The sequence below is a fragment of the Uloborus diversus genome, chromosome 4 (assembly GCF_026930045.1).
Source record: "Uloborus diversus isolate 005 chromosome 4, Udiv.v.3.1, whole genome shotgun sequence".
In the NCBI taxonomy this organism is placed as follows: domain Eukaryota; kingdom Metazoa; phylum Arthropoda; class Arachnida; order Araneae; family Uloboridae; genus Uloborus; species Uloborus diversus.
Window position 1 is genome coordinate 61,848,052 of NC_072734.1, and position 15,638 is coordinate 61,863,689.

Here is a 15,638-nt window from a genome sequence, read left to right on the forward strand (position 1 = left end):
GTTCTGTTGAAAAAAATGTTTTAAGCTGCTACGGTGTCAGAATGAGTATATTTATTACAATTTGATTTATCAAATGCCCACTGAGCAGTTGTTTTATTAACTATTTTTTCTCCCGTACTTGCTGGTTTGTTCCCTCAGCCATACTCAAAGGATAAAAAGTGACTTCAGATATTAAGTGTAAAAATCTAACTACCCATCTAGAACAAACGGGAAATCCCACTGCAACATCCCCCCATATGAAAAATAAAACAATTGAAAGGATTTCATTTTTAAAAAATGATAAAGGTGAAAACAGTTCTCTGAATAAGCGAAAATCACTCATATCTCCCTTTCCCCTTCCTCCCGATGTAAAATAAACACATTCTTCAACTAAAATGACTAAAAACTCTTTAAAAACGAAAAGCAATTCTTTGCAATTTGAAATATTTTGCCTAATAAACAAAAAATACAATAAATTACATTAACAGTAGCTTTAAAATGTAAACAAATGATCACGCAACTCTATTATTTATAGTCAAAGTCGCCAAGTCACCACGTTACTGTAATCCAGCCAATCAGTGAGCGAAACCATCTCCGACGGATTAGCAGTTTGATCTTTTGAATGAAAACTTTTAAAACTTCATAAATTGCCTAATTTGTTCTTTCTACCAAGATAAAGATCTTCCACTGAACTGATCTTTTGTGTACAGAACTACCCTGTTGTAATTTATCTGGACGAAAATAAAATTTGTTTCGTCTTTAAATTCCATAATCTTTTCCTTTAATAATGTACTGATTATTTTGATAATCCTTAAAGTATTCTTGACATTGGTGTCAAAACTCAGATGGATTTCAGCCGAGAAACAAATGTTGCTAGATACGGTACTTTCTTTTCATTTGGTTAGGAAAACCTAAAGCACAATCCGGTCACATGGTTCAACTACGACGACAGAACACACGTTTTGCGTGAACCTTTCAGTACTTGACTTTAAAAATCTATCAGGGGACCTAAAATCGTTGCTTTCAAGAAAGAGAGAGAGAAATGAAGGCTTCGCTCTCTCTCTCTCTACGTTTTATGTATTCTCAATTGACATATCACAGTATGAAATTTCATTACAAAAAGCAGAGCTGGCTTTCTTATTGTCCTTTGGCAACGGGTTAAATATTTATTTCAGTTCTCGCTCAACAATAGGTTAAAATAAATATTAATCATTTGGGAGATATAACCATCCAATGCTTAAATTAATTAATTAACAAAAACATTTCGGATTCGGTCCATCGCGCTTCGAAACCATGCTTGCCACAACTTAATTACACACAAAAAATTTGACCAAAATCGGTTCAGCCGTTTAAATGCCCTATTGTGACAAACGTACGCACAGAAGATTTTTACATATTAAGATAGTTGAACTCATTCCTAGGACAGGAGAATGACATGAAAACCTGGGGACAAATTTTAAAACGATGTACCTTGATGACTTAAATAATTTATTTAAACAATACTATATTTTATATCTTTAAGTATGTTTAATTTTGTACTACAAATTAAATTTGTGGAATGTTGATATAAAATTTTTAAACAATTTAAGTCCATTTGAAAAACGATTGGGGACATGCCAAAAGTGAATTTCTGGTCATTTAAAAATTTTTGGAGGAAAAACTAAATGAGTTATTGTTTTGATAAGAGTAGAATAACATCAGATAAGTTATTTCTAACTATTAAAAAAATGAAAACACTTTTTGAGTTAAACAGTTTTTGTGGTACTGTGACATAATATTGTTAGGATTTGGAGAATCACCCTTAGGTACATATGCACATACAGATGTGCTGAAATAACTGGTGAACTTTAAAGTTCGTGATCGTAAAATAGAAATTTAGGTTGAAAATTGATTATTATTATTATTATTACTACTACTTTTTTTGTGATTACAATTCGTTCAAATCCCTGACAATCTTAAAAATGTATTTCCATTTGATTTTTTTTTTTTTGAACCATCAGCCATTTTTAGAAAAACAATTGGCCATCGGCCATCTTTGAACAATTGGCATCGGCCCATCGGCCAAAAAATGCCATCGGTTGAGCCCTAATTTTTAACTCATGGTATATTTTAATGAAGCAAAATTCTTCATTTTGTTGTTTGGGCCACAATCAGACAAATCTTTTGGGCCACAACGAGATATCTCATTGTGGCTCCTCCCAAAATTTTCCTTATTCGACAAATGTTTCTGCCGATTCAGAAAAATTTGGAGTTCTATTGGGCAAAATTATTTTCATTCAACAACAATATTTGTGGCGTTCCATTTGGCAAATAATTGAGACTTTTTCCCCTCCCAAAGATCAGAGAGGGGATCTGTTCAGGGTTCTCCTGGGCAGAGCCATTATTTGGACAATTTGGGGACTGGTCTGTTGGCCCTCTTCCCAAGATTTTGGAAACAATGTAATTCTAAAATGATAACAGTATTAACTCAACACCAATAATTTTTTCTTTTTAATAGACTCCGAAGAAGATGTATACACTTTCAAACTCATTGACAAATGCCTTCCCTTGCCCCCCTGTGGATATGTCCATGTGGCCAGAGGTGCCTGTTTTTTATTTGAGATCTAGTACAAAAGTATTCTGAGCCAAATTCTTAAAAATATTATAGTAATAAAGCTATGTCGATAATTTACAAAACAATTCAAAATACATGGTATGTTTCAAAGAATGATATTTTGATACATTAGGATATTTTGTAATTTCATTTTCATAATGACAGATCAATGAAGAAACATTAGAAATGAATTTAGTTAGAACCATCCCTTACTTTGTTTTCTTTGCCAGTTCCTATTTTAATATTTAGGAACTTGTTACTTAATCTCCAGGCCAACGATTCTAATTTTCCATTGGCTTACAGGGACAGGAAGAAAGACGTGGCTCAATGTCTTCCGTATGTTTGTTATCCCAGTGAGTATTAACGAACTTCCGGTATTTTTGGGCAGAGACTACAACGGTTACCGTACGTCCGGTAAGCATAGGTCACTAGGGTTCGTTACGATGCCTTCAAACAATGACGTCATGATTAATATATGCTATTTAGGTATGAGCAGAGACTAGACCTCTTGGACAGTTCAAAACCCAATACTGATTTAAAGTGTTTGCCTTGTACATTATATGTCAATAATTACTCTTACGTTATTTTCCGAGTTTCAGCCAGATTTTGCTAAATGTGGCAGAAAGGTTTTTTCTCTCCCCGCCCCCAGTCGGTTTTAACCAGCTTTTACCAGTGGTTTTAACCACCTCAACGAAAGCTGCCAACCTTGATCAAAATACAAGTGAAAGTGCAAAAATATGCAAGCATTGACAAAGCATAACAACTGAAAATTAAATAAATATCACACACGTGTTTTTATTAATTATACATCGTAAAAACCGAGAAAAATTACACTATGCATCTAATTGGTTTATAAAAGGAATGGATGTAAAATAAAATATTTACTAATGATTGATTTTTGATGCTGAGCAAAAGAAAAAAGAACTTTGAAAAAAGAAAAATAATAGATGATAATTTTGAGCATTTCTGAACATTCTAAATTTATCACATTAAAATTTTGTTCCCTGAAACTATTAAACTATACAGGGATGCCCTAAACTACAATTTTTATGGGGGGAGAAAAATCTCTATTTACCAAATGAAATTGAGAATTCTGCCTAATGATAAAACCAGGGCTGTGGAGTCAGAGGAAAAAACGAGACTCTGACACCAGGGAATTTTAGAGCCGACTCTTTTAGGTCAAAATCAGTTGGACTCTGATAACACTGGCAGAGTTGCAGACTTTAGGGGAAAATGACCAACTCCAACTCCCCTTTACCTCAATATCAGTCCGGCTCCAAGGCTCTGGATAAAGCCCAAGCATGCATTGTTTGCATACCAAAAGTTAATGAAATTAAATTTCAGGATTATTTAAAAAAAAAAAAAAACTATTGCACAACTGTTTTTAGAATTGCCAAATCCTCAGACTAAATTTGCTGAATACAGAGAATTTTGGGAGGTCACAGTGACCTCCCATCCTATGAAATCTCTGAAACAGAAACTGAAAAACTTGATTCTAAATTATAAAAGTCGTACCATATGCACCTCCATGTACGAGCAGTAAAAACATTCAAATTACTTTTTTAATATACATTATTAATAATTTGCTAGTGCAAATAACTAATTTTGATTTCTTCATAACCCAGGTCATGATGTTAAAAGTTCCTACCAGCCTACTTTACCCAACTCATCCATATGTTATAAACAGGGTTCTTACTCAATTTGGATAAAAGAAGTCCATGACTTTTATAAGACTTTTTCATGATTTCATAAAAAACTTTCATAACCTTGTTACACAAAATGAGTAGTACTATTTCATGTCAAACTTGCTAATTTTCGGAAATGAGCAATAGCAAAACTTTTACTGAATGTCACTACCTCATTGAAGCACTTTTTTGTGACTGAAAAAATATCAGTGCACACTGCAGAAACTATTCTTATAAGTTTTATGATATAAATTTAAGCAAAGTAAAAATATAGCAAAGCAACATGCTGATGTTTAAAAATGCTGATATTAAATAGGGAAGAAAAGTAATAAATTGGACAAAGGTTGAATGAATCATTAAGTTTATAATAATGAATTTACTTCATTAAAATATTGCCCTTTGTTGTCAACATTGCTTCTAATCATCCATGTAACTTAAAAGAATTTTATTCATTAAAGTGAAGTCATATTTGACGATAAATTCATTTTTCTGAACTAGATATTTCAGCTGGCCACATGAATCAGTTTAGCAAGCTGTATATTGGGCACCACTATTTTAGAGTAATTAGAATTTCCCTGTTTCTATGTTTGGTCACCTGACTAAATTCTTTATTTTCTAAAGACTTCAACAAATTAAGATTAACTGTGATAAATTGCTTTTTTTAATACGAGTGATTGAAACAAATAATTGGATTTATACGTTGAGTGGGCGTGGTAAAATCAAGAACATGCAAGTCCATTACTACAAAATATAAAATATAAGAAGTGCAGAAAACAATGGTGAATTCAAAATTAATGATGTCCCGGCAGTAAAATCACATTACAAAAGGCGGGAGGTCGTTACAGAAGTGGATGCGATAAGATTTCCTCAACTCAGATTTGTTTTGCGGATCGCTCAATTTTCGAGTATCAATAGCTTTAGCGTGTAATAGGGGAGACTAGGATAATGGCGGTCACTATGATTTCTCGTAAAGGAATAACTCAGATTTAAACTGATTGGCACTGCCATTTCACGGCAGTTTATAGATGTACGACTGAAGCACTGCCCATTTTGCCAGTCGTCGATTGCCTGTTCTGTAAGAAATACCATTTTGACGTTTTGCCTTATAAGAAAGAGAATCGTTTAATCCCCTGTCAGCTCTTACTGTTTACCTTTTTAAGAACGAGAATGATCTCATAAGAACGAGGTAAGCCATATTGTTGTATCACATAGTGTTCTTGTAACGTTTGAAGCATTGGTATTTTCTTTTTTAGCCGTTGAATGAAAATATGCGGTTGGGGTAATGGTGGTTAGGGTGGATCGAAAAAAAAAAAAACAAAATTTTAAATCTTAATTTGGAATAATTGCCAAAAGCTGTGCATGTGTAAGTATAACACACATGTAAAATATTATCAAGCTTGAACAATTCTTTGAGGGTCCTACCAAGGCTTGAATTTCTCCAAAAATAGAAAAAAATTTTAATTTTCCAAAATTTTAATGAAAATACTAGTGTTTAAAATTTTTGTTATAATATGGTTAAAATGCTTCCTTTGAACACTCTTTTCATGTATCTTCACAATTATTTACAGTCTTTGAACCATTGAGTTCGCACATAAGCCGTTATATTTCGCAAAATTAACCAAAAACTGACTTTTGTAAAGCTTTTTTGCACATTGCAATATTTTTTCTTTTAAAGTCCAGTGTTCTTTTTTACAACGCCTGTACAGAATGCAGTTTTAAATGGAAGTGAAGTTAAACTTTATTACATTAACAGCCCAGCATCCACTAAAAAGAGGTGGCTGCATTTCGAGTTCCATTCTGCCGAGCCACACATATTAAGTATAAATGTATCATTCATTTTACATTAGAAGTAAACTATCAAAATGATTTAGTTGTATTAACTAAAAAAGACATAGAGAGAAGTGCATTGGTTACAAAGAATGCATATTTATTCACACACATTCGTTCTGACATATAAGCATCAATATTTCACAAAATGATGGACTTGAAAAGTATCACTTACTTAAAGCCACAGAAAATAGTCAGTTCGTTACATCCATTCATGAAACCTCTTTGAAATCTTTTTTTGACTCAAAAGATGACATGATACTTTGAGATTTGATTTTTGCTCATATGAAGCCATCGCTTGCCGATTGACAAACAAAGAAGCTTCTGTCACCATATTAGCTCAGCATTCCACCACCTGAGTGTGACAGGGGAACTAAATGAATGCAAAATCGGCGTTGGTGTTTTCAATCTATTGTTGAAGACTTTCATTAGATATGCCAGCTGAAATAGGAGAGAAGTGGCAGTTATTGCACATTGCCGGTTGATAACATCAGAGTAATCTGATGCATTAAAGTTAATCTTTGAATTATAGAATTTTCTTATTTCTTCATGAACAGAAGTCACTTGTCGTCTGGCCTTCAAAATCTTCGCAAAGCCAGTTCTCTGATGTACTTTCGTTCATCAGTGATCACGGTTAAAAGAATATTTTCCGGGTGGCAAAAATAGGCATTTCGTTGAATGACAGGATCAATAATGTTTTCAGATTTTCACTTGCGTAACGAGATACTGTAATAACACTGATGAGGAACAGCTAAGTTTTGTTTCAATTCCAGAAGAAGAAAAAATTGCAACGGCTATACTCCCGCCAACAGAGCCATCAACATCTTTTGGTGTTGATGTCACATCAAAAGTGGAACAAATGAGGCTTTCTCTGCCAACGCTATCAAGAGTGTATGACCAGTACGGCATTTGACAGATGTGCGATGTGCTGCTGCAATTGCTTTAGCAACCTTACAGGATTTTGGTACTGTGTCAAATAATTATCGCTCTAAAGTCGTTGATAGGAATAAAATTCGAAGACAGTGACAGAAGTGTCACACGTGTCACAGACGAAGTATGTGCTTCACTTTAAAACCTGCAAATTAGAAGTGAAAGGGTTTGAAAAGTACATTTTTCGATATCTGAAAAGACAAAACTGTGACAAAAAGAAATGGTTGGAGACAGATACCATAGAAGAACCATAAGCGAGGAATCCATGATTGAAAAATCCAATTCTCTTTATTTGGGTCATGGGACGCCAACTTCTGGAACAGGAAAACATGTCGCGACAGCAATGTGATTTTTGAACTGAAAATTTGTTTAAGCGTTAAAGATATTTTAGCTTTTGGCTGTGATGGCACGGTCACGAATACCAGAAAAAGAACGGTGCAATTGCGGTCATAGAGAATAAAATTGGACATCCTGTCCCATGGTTAATCTGCAAACTACATGCGAGCCGCCTTTGCTTCACTTGTTCACATTACTTGATGGCGAAACTGCTGGTCCATGTGAATTTTCGCAGGACCAATAGGTAAATTGCTAGACAGGTGCGACAATTGAAGCAATTATGCTCCTTGTCATAGGTGCTGGGCTGTTAATGTAATAAAGTATAATTTTCTTTCCATTTAAAACTGCATTCTGCACGGGCATTGCAAAAAAAAAAAAAAAAAAAAATTAAAAGAAAAATATTGCAATGTGCAAAAAAGCTTTAAAAAAGTCAGTTTTAGGAAATTTCACAAAATTTTACGAACTTGTGCGCGATCTTAATACTGCAAAAAATGTAAATAATTTTGAAGACACTTGAAAAGCGTGTTAAAAGGAAACATTTTAATGGTATTAGAACAAAAATTTTAAACCTTATTATTTTCATAAAAATTTTGAAAAATTGACCTTTTTTCCTATTTTTGGAGAAATTCAAGCCTTGGTAGGACCTTCAAGGAGTTGTTCAAACTTGATAATATTTTACATGTGTATTGTTCTTACACATGCACAGCATTCGGTGGGTATTCCAAATTAAGATTCGAAATTTCATTTTTTTCGATCCACCCTAATGGTGGTCCCCACACTCAAGGTAATGGCGGCGCCCCCTGAAAGGTATTTATGTAACAAGTGCTCTGGAAAGTAAAATTAACTTGAGCTTCTAAAAGCTCATAAACTTATGTAAACATATTGACATTGCCCTTATATTTGTAATCCCTTTTTTTACTACAAAAAAGATGCTTCTTTAAATCATTGTATTCATATTATGTCGATACTTTCAATTCTTTTTTGTAACATTTAAAATGAGGAATAATGTAATAAACTAAACATAAAGATTCCAATTTAACGTACTTATGTCATTGAAAATCTTCACATTTCTTATTTTACAACCATTAAGTAGTAAATGATATTACTGACTGCCATTACCTCAGGGTATGGGTAATATCGATTAAACTGATTTTGCAATACTTTTTTTATGTTTCCAATAGGTAAGATTAATTAAGGCTCAATTCTGTACCTCACAGCCAGATGGACATAAGTCCAAAAATTGTGATTTTCCGTTTAATAGTGCATTGTACGCAGAAGTCTATTCCGCATGGAGCCATGTGAACATAATTCTTAAAAAAATATCCTTTTAAATTTTTTACCAGGGTAAAAGAGCGCGCATCCCATTCTTTGCATGAGCCAGAAAAAAGTTTTTACTCTCTACTGTAAAATTATCATAATGTGACTTACGTACTTCTGGCTCTGAGGTACAGAATTTGAGTCTCCAATAGGTAAAATATACTATATGTAAGCAATTTTGCATGATTGCGTTTCAAACTTAACAAAGTAAAGTTTTACATTCATTTTCCCTTAGGTGACTGCCATTACCCCAGCCTCCCCTACTGTTACAAATCACTCAAAATTTCTTTTAGCTAATATTAATTTATTACTGCTCAAAACTTTTTTCCTTGACTGAAATAAATTTTCATGACTTTTAAATGAAAATATTAATTTTCTTCGACTTTTCCAGGTCTGAAATTAGTTTATTTTTTTCCTCGACTTTCCAGGATTTCCATGACCCGTAAGAACCCTGAATCAAAATTACCAATCTCTTCAAAAAAAAAAAATAAATAAATAAATAAATAAATAAATAAAATAATGTAAATAAATAAATAAATAAAAAACTGAAGAATTTTTACCTTAAATGAACCTATTAGACATAAAAATCTCTTTTGCGTCAGATCAGTCAGCAGGAAAAATAAGTCAGATCGCCTTGCATTTCGCTGGTTTTTTTTCTAGAGCTATGGACATCTTGAATATAAATCCTGTAATGAGAATTAGAAAATAATGTTCTCCATTAGAAAGTTAATGCTGTTTGCAATTTTGTAGTGTTTACTTTATAAGGAAAGAAAATATGTTTACAAATCATTTTGAAGTCTTACAAGGGAAGAGTCGGAAATAAAACCTGAAAAATCACATGAAAATTCACCGTCTAAGGTAAGGGTGCAGAATACAGCAGTGATGATTATACTCAGTGTTACCAGGTTGGGGAAATGGGTTTTAAGGGGAATTCTTAGGGGAAAATTTTTTTCTTATGGAAAACCTGAGGAAAAAAATCGTATTTAAATTCGCCTACAGTAACCCCTAGTTATATCGCTCGTTTTGGGGGACATAGAAAAAGCGCTATATATCCGAAAGCGAGATGTAACTAGTGATGTGGATCGGGCAAATACCCAGTGGGTAGGTAAATATTTTTTGGGTATTTACCCAGGTATATACCCAAGGCCTGGGTATATTACAAAAAATGGAAAGAGTGAATGGGGAATTTTTTTTCCCTTAAATCTAAATATGAAATAATTGGTAAAACTGATACATACATATATATTACACAGTTTATAATATTTTTTATTGAAAGATTTGATGAAATTATAAAAGAAACATATCGTGAACCAAAGAATCTTTCTTTTCAATGTCATAATTGGAGAAATATAAGTTATTCAATGATGAACTTCAGGATTTCAAAATCACAATCTAGGTTAGTCATGGGAGGTTAGGGTGGGAAGGTAAATATTTTTTTGGGTATTTATCTGAAGGCAGGGTAAATCCACCAGTAATTGCGCATTTTGGGAAAAAAAAAAAAAAATTGGTGGTATCAACAGGTGATGATTTTCTTTTTTTTTAAAAAAAAAACTTTTTAAAACATTTGAGACAGTATTAAAATTCCTTCCTGCTGCACGTGCAGCTATCTTTAACTTTTCTTTCTCATTAGCAGTTCTTTATCATTTTGAAACAAACCTTCTCAGCAGTTTCTTTTCTTTATAATTCATTTTAAACATCTTCAAACACATTTTACTGAAAAAGGAATGGTCAAGTATTTTTATGCTAACATTTATGTTGTATTGCATTTATGTTTAGTATTAAATAGTTTTGTTTTTTAAATTAAAACATTGTAAAACAGCTGTAACATTTTTTTTTCTTCTCACACTCAATACATATGCTTGAAATACAATAAAAAGAAAGTCAAAATATCAAAATGAAATAAGCGAACTAATGACTGATACATTACCAGGGGTAGACCAGCCACTTAGTTCGCAAGGTCCATGCTTCAGAACATCTTTGGTTCGTTTCTTTCTATTTTTGAATTTTAAATGTTTCTGTGTGTGTGTGTGTGTGTGTATATATATATATATATATATATATATATATATAGGGTGGTCCTTATTTATATGGGAAAATTTTTTTTTGGAATTCAACAAGTGACGCCCCCTAGTTTTGTGACACTATAATAAAAAGTTAACGCATGCAAAATTTGAACTCGATCGGTCAATAATAACACGTGCCCCTGAGCCGTTGAATTTTAACACTTTTGATAATTTTCCCACAAATCTTTGTGTTTTTACTTCAAACCCAGTACATCGTTTCTTCTAGCTTTGCAAAATAATTTTAGTAAGGTAACACTAAAATTAATCTTTTTAATTACTTTATGTCATCTAAAGATTTTATGTTGAATAAGAATGAAATAATGCTTTAGAAATTTTCTTCAATCCTACGCTTTTCTCAATGTATCTCGATAGTGTGTATTTTTTCGATAGTCTTGATCGGTCTGTAAAATAAATTGCCTTGTGACTCATATTTGGTAAATTAGTTGTGAAATTCTTCGATTGATTAATTGTGCTCTTCTTTCAGTTGCATCATTCACAATTTTCAGTATTTTAACAATCTCTCCTTCCTTTAAATAGCTTCCTTCATTTTGCTGTGAATCAGGATCAAATAGGAAAAAATCTTTTAGTATTTGTACTAGAGACGTACCGAGTACTCGGTAACTACTCGGTACTCGGCCTACTCGGCCAATTTGCCGAGTACTCGGTACTCGGCCAAATTCTGATCAGATACTCGGCCAATACCGAGTAGTTGCAAAAAATTGAATATTGTCCAAGACAGATACTAAAATTTATAAAAAAAGAGCAAGCATTATATTCTGCAATCATTTACAACTAAAATTTATAAGTCAAATTTAAATTTTGAGAATAATGAAGTTTGTAATGCTTCAATGGAATAAATCTTTATTTTAATGTCCCCAAAGTTAATAAGACTTATTACGCCAAAAATGTAAGTATAGAAAATATGGAATCTTTATATTCAAAATGGATTTTTGCTACAAACAAAAATTAGTGATAAAAAATGTAAAAATACCTTTGCTTAAAAAATAAAACAACCTTAAAAGTACAGTGCAGGAACTCTGCAGACATGTGTTTTGGCATTACAAGGAATTCCTTTTTCAATGCACAAAATGGGGGCTCGTAGATTTAAAGGCATCCGACAAAAGTCTTATTTTTTTGTTGAATGTCTTTACATTCTTTTGCTCACATGTTATGCACTGAAAAAGACGTTCCTTGTAACGGGGGGGGGGGGGGGGGGGGGGCAGAAACACGTGTTTGGAGTGTTCCTGCACATTTGTTTTATCTGCTTTTAAAAATTATTTATGTTTGGCAGATTAGAACTATAATTGATTGGTATACAGTAAAACCCCTCCTAACGGACACCCCTCAAAGGCGGACACCCCTCTTATGCGGACAATTTTTAATTCCCCAGTTCCAATGCAAATTACATTATTAAACCCCTGTCCTGTGGACACCTCTATATTGCAGAAAATTTTTGTCCTGTTAGTGTCCGCATTAGAGGGATTTTACTGTAATTTGTTTTAATTCCAACTTGATTAATCATACCTTTTATTTATTTATTTTTAATTAAAAAAATTTTTTTTTTGTAAAATTTTTGACACAAACAAAACTGTACATATATAATGCATAGTTAAATTTCAGCAGGAATTTAGTTTAAAAGACTATTATATGGACAAGGAGGTTTATACTACTATTCCAATAAGTTCAAAATTCATCACATGTGTGTCGGTGGTTCTTCTTAAAACATAATTGGTACTTGGAACTCGGCCGAGTAGTGAAAGGCCGAGTACTCGGTAACTCGGTACTCGGCCGAGTAATAAAAGGCCGAGTACTCGGTACTCGGCCAAAGTGCTACTCGGTACGTCTCTAATTTGTACCTTATCAAACAGTTTTATTGACTAATAATTGATTCTATAAAGAGGAAGATCTTTATTAAGAAAGTATTCCAAAACATCTACTGTTATCTGAAATTTGTTAAACAGTCATCAGACACGTCTTTCTTATCACAAGCATTTTTTGGATTAGTCTTTTCCTATCTTCAAAGTTAATTCCTTCATCCAATACGGACAAAGCTACTAGTTTAACCCCTAAATACCATAAGTAATTTATGAATTTTCCAATTACTGCTTCTGCTGCATGTTTGTCGTCATTTTGAACGCTGCTAGTTTTTCAGACATATTATATTATTCAAAGGAGCCTCGATTGGGTTGCTGCGAAAAACCATATCTTCATACAGCATTTAATTGTAAAACAGCATTGAAGGGCTTTCTTTTCATGTAAGGTCAATTTAAATTGTTTCCTAAATATAAAAATTTTTAAATAAAAATTCCTTTTGCCACCCATGTGGCTCAGTGATAAGCCACATGGGTGGTTGCCAAAAACATATCCCTGTAGGAGGAAATTCACAAGGAAATATTATTACAAGTTATGAGAATTCTCTGTAATCTTTCTCAATTCCGCTTTTTACAAACAATAATATGTAATCAACTTCGTGTTTTGGAATTTAAGTGGTATGTGTACTTGATTGAAATGTTATAAGTTCTGAATGATAGAGATCTTTCCACAAAATTTTGAAGAGCTTAAATAATTGAATATCTGATCTAGAACTAAGAAAGGCAAGAACTTCTTTAGGACACACTCTGCAGTACGATTTCAAGTGCGAGACGATGGCAATCCAAATGTAATATATCACCGTTCAGTTTTTGCTCTAAAATATTGCATGCACAATTTATACGGTTAGTATTGCAAGTCATTGTATCAAACACTACAGCTAGAACAGTTAGCAATAAAGAGCTATCATCTAAGATATCATATGCAACTGAAGAAATATCTAAGGCATTCCGAGTAGCTGTTCAATATTAGGACCTGAAGCTATCACGGTAATCCTGTCGGCGTTCTTTTTCCAGGAATATAGAATCCCTTGTGTCCATCTTGATGGGAAGAAACGTTCCCCTGCCGCTTGGTTGGAACAAGCGCAGAGGAGCGATACGCTTGACCCAAGGGGCCATTGGTGTACATTTTATTCTCTGTAACATGTTAAATTTTACAGAATGAAAGTAAGAGAATGGTCGGTCTGGAAGTAGCAGCACCTATTGAGGTTCAAAATTACCTTAAATATAAAACGTTAGAATATTTTTACATAAAAATGAGAAAATCCGCATTTTTTTCTTCGAAACTCAAAAAAGGGGGCCCTAGGGACACGTGTTAATATTCATGGATTGACTTTAAATTTTGCAAGGATCATTTATTTGTACAATAGAACAAATTGAGGGGGCGTCGCGTAAAATATCTGCAACTTCAAAAATAAGGACCACTCTAATATATATATGTATATATACTAGAGGACCCGGCAGAGACGTTGTTCTGTTCAAACTTTGTAAATTGAAAAGTTAAAAAATTTCAATAAACTAACAAGTGTTTGAACCGTTTTTTTGAAAAAAAAAAGTAAAAAGAAAATGATTTAAGCTGCTTGGTGTCAGAATGCGTATATTTATTACAACTTAATTTATCTAATGTTCACTGAGCCGTTGTTTTATTAAATATTTTTTCCCCGTACTTGGTGTGCGTACTTTGACCCATTCCTTCAGTCATACTCAAAAGCGTCCTCAAATATTAAGTGTAAAAAACTAACTACCCTTCTAGAACAAACAGAAAATCCCGCTGCAGCATCCCCCATATGAAAAAGAATAAAACAATCGAAAGGATATTGCTTAAAAAAATTATAAAGCTAAAAACAGTTCTTTGAATAAGGCGAAAATCACTCATCGCCCCGCCCCTCCCGTTGTAAAATAAACACATTCTTCAACTAAAATGACTAATACCCTTTAAAAATGATTTACAATTTTCTAAGTTACATCCAAATAGCAAGATCCGCTTGTATAGTAGAAATGTCTCAAGATTCATTGACTATTATCGAGAATCAGTGGGCATGTTTTGTAAAAAAAAAACCTTTGGCATATCGTCGCTTCAGAGCAACAGTAGGCTATCTTAGTGTTATTTCTGGGACTAAATGTCTTAGTGTTGCTCTGAGGCGACGATGTGGTTGCTGATTTGCAATTTACGTAAACTAAATTTGCCCGTTTCTTATCATTCTGTGCAAAAAATTTGGGGGTGCAACTGCCCCCTCTCGCTCCCCCTATTTGCCGCCCCTGCTCAACTTTATGGAATTCGCATTTCACAAATGTTACGAAATTCGCATTTTGCAAACGTTACAGAATTCGCATTAATGTTCTATGTGAGTGACTAGTTGATGCGTGAAATGGGTAAAAATAATTGAGTGTGGTGAAGAATGTTCTTGGATAAATATATACAAAGTTCATAGTTTAAATGTAGAGAAGCAGAGTAGTAGATGTGAGTAGAAAAAAAATATTTTGCTATTTCTTATCTCTCAGTCCGCCAGAGCCATCCATTCAAATCCAATTTGCAACTCCAATAAACTATAGGGAGCGCTGCAGCTAGTCTAATGGTGGATGAAAAAGGTAAAACAAACAAATGCCGTAACTTATAACTTGATTTGAAAGCTTTGTGAATGACAGTAATTTTTCATTGTTTGTGGGAAGCTCTCTTTTCTATTCTTCTGAAATTAAATTACACCAAAAACTGTCTGAAGCCTGCAATTTCCTCAAAGAAGACACGTGGAATGGGATGTTTTACCTTTTTCAGTAGTATTGTTAATCACCGCAAGGTAGCGTATTTAAGCTCTGGAGTTGCGAATATGAACTCATGTTCGACCGGTTAGTTAATCACGTGCTCCAATCCACCAATCAACAGCTTAAAATGGTAACTGGTGAGGTAACCGATAGATGATAGAACGCTGCGGTTTGTAACCGGTTACTTACCGGTCGACCGGTGAGGTTCGTCGAACGCAACCTGAGTAAAAGTCCTTTCTTGATGCAGGTGCTTGTATTTATAAAGTTAAAAAAAAAAAAA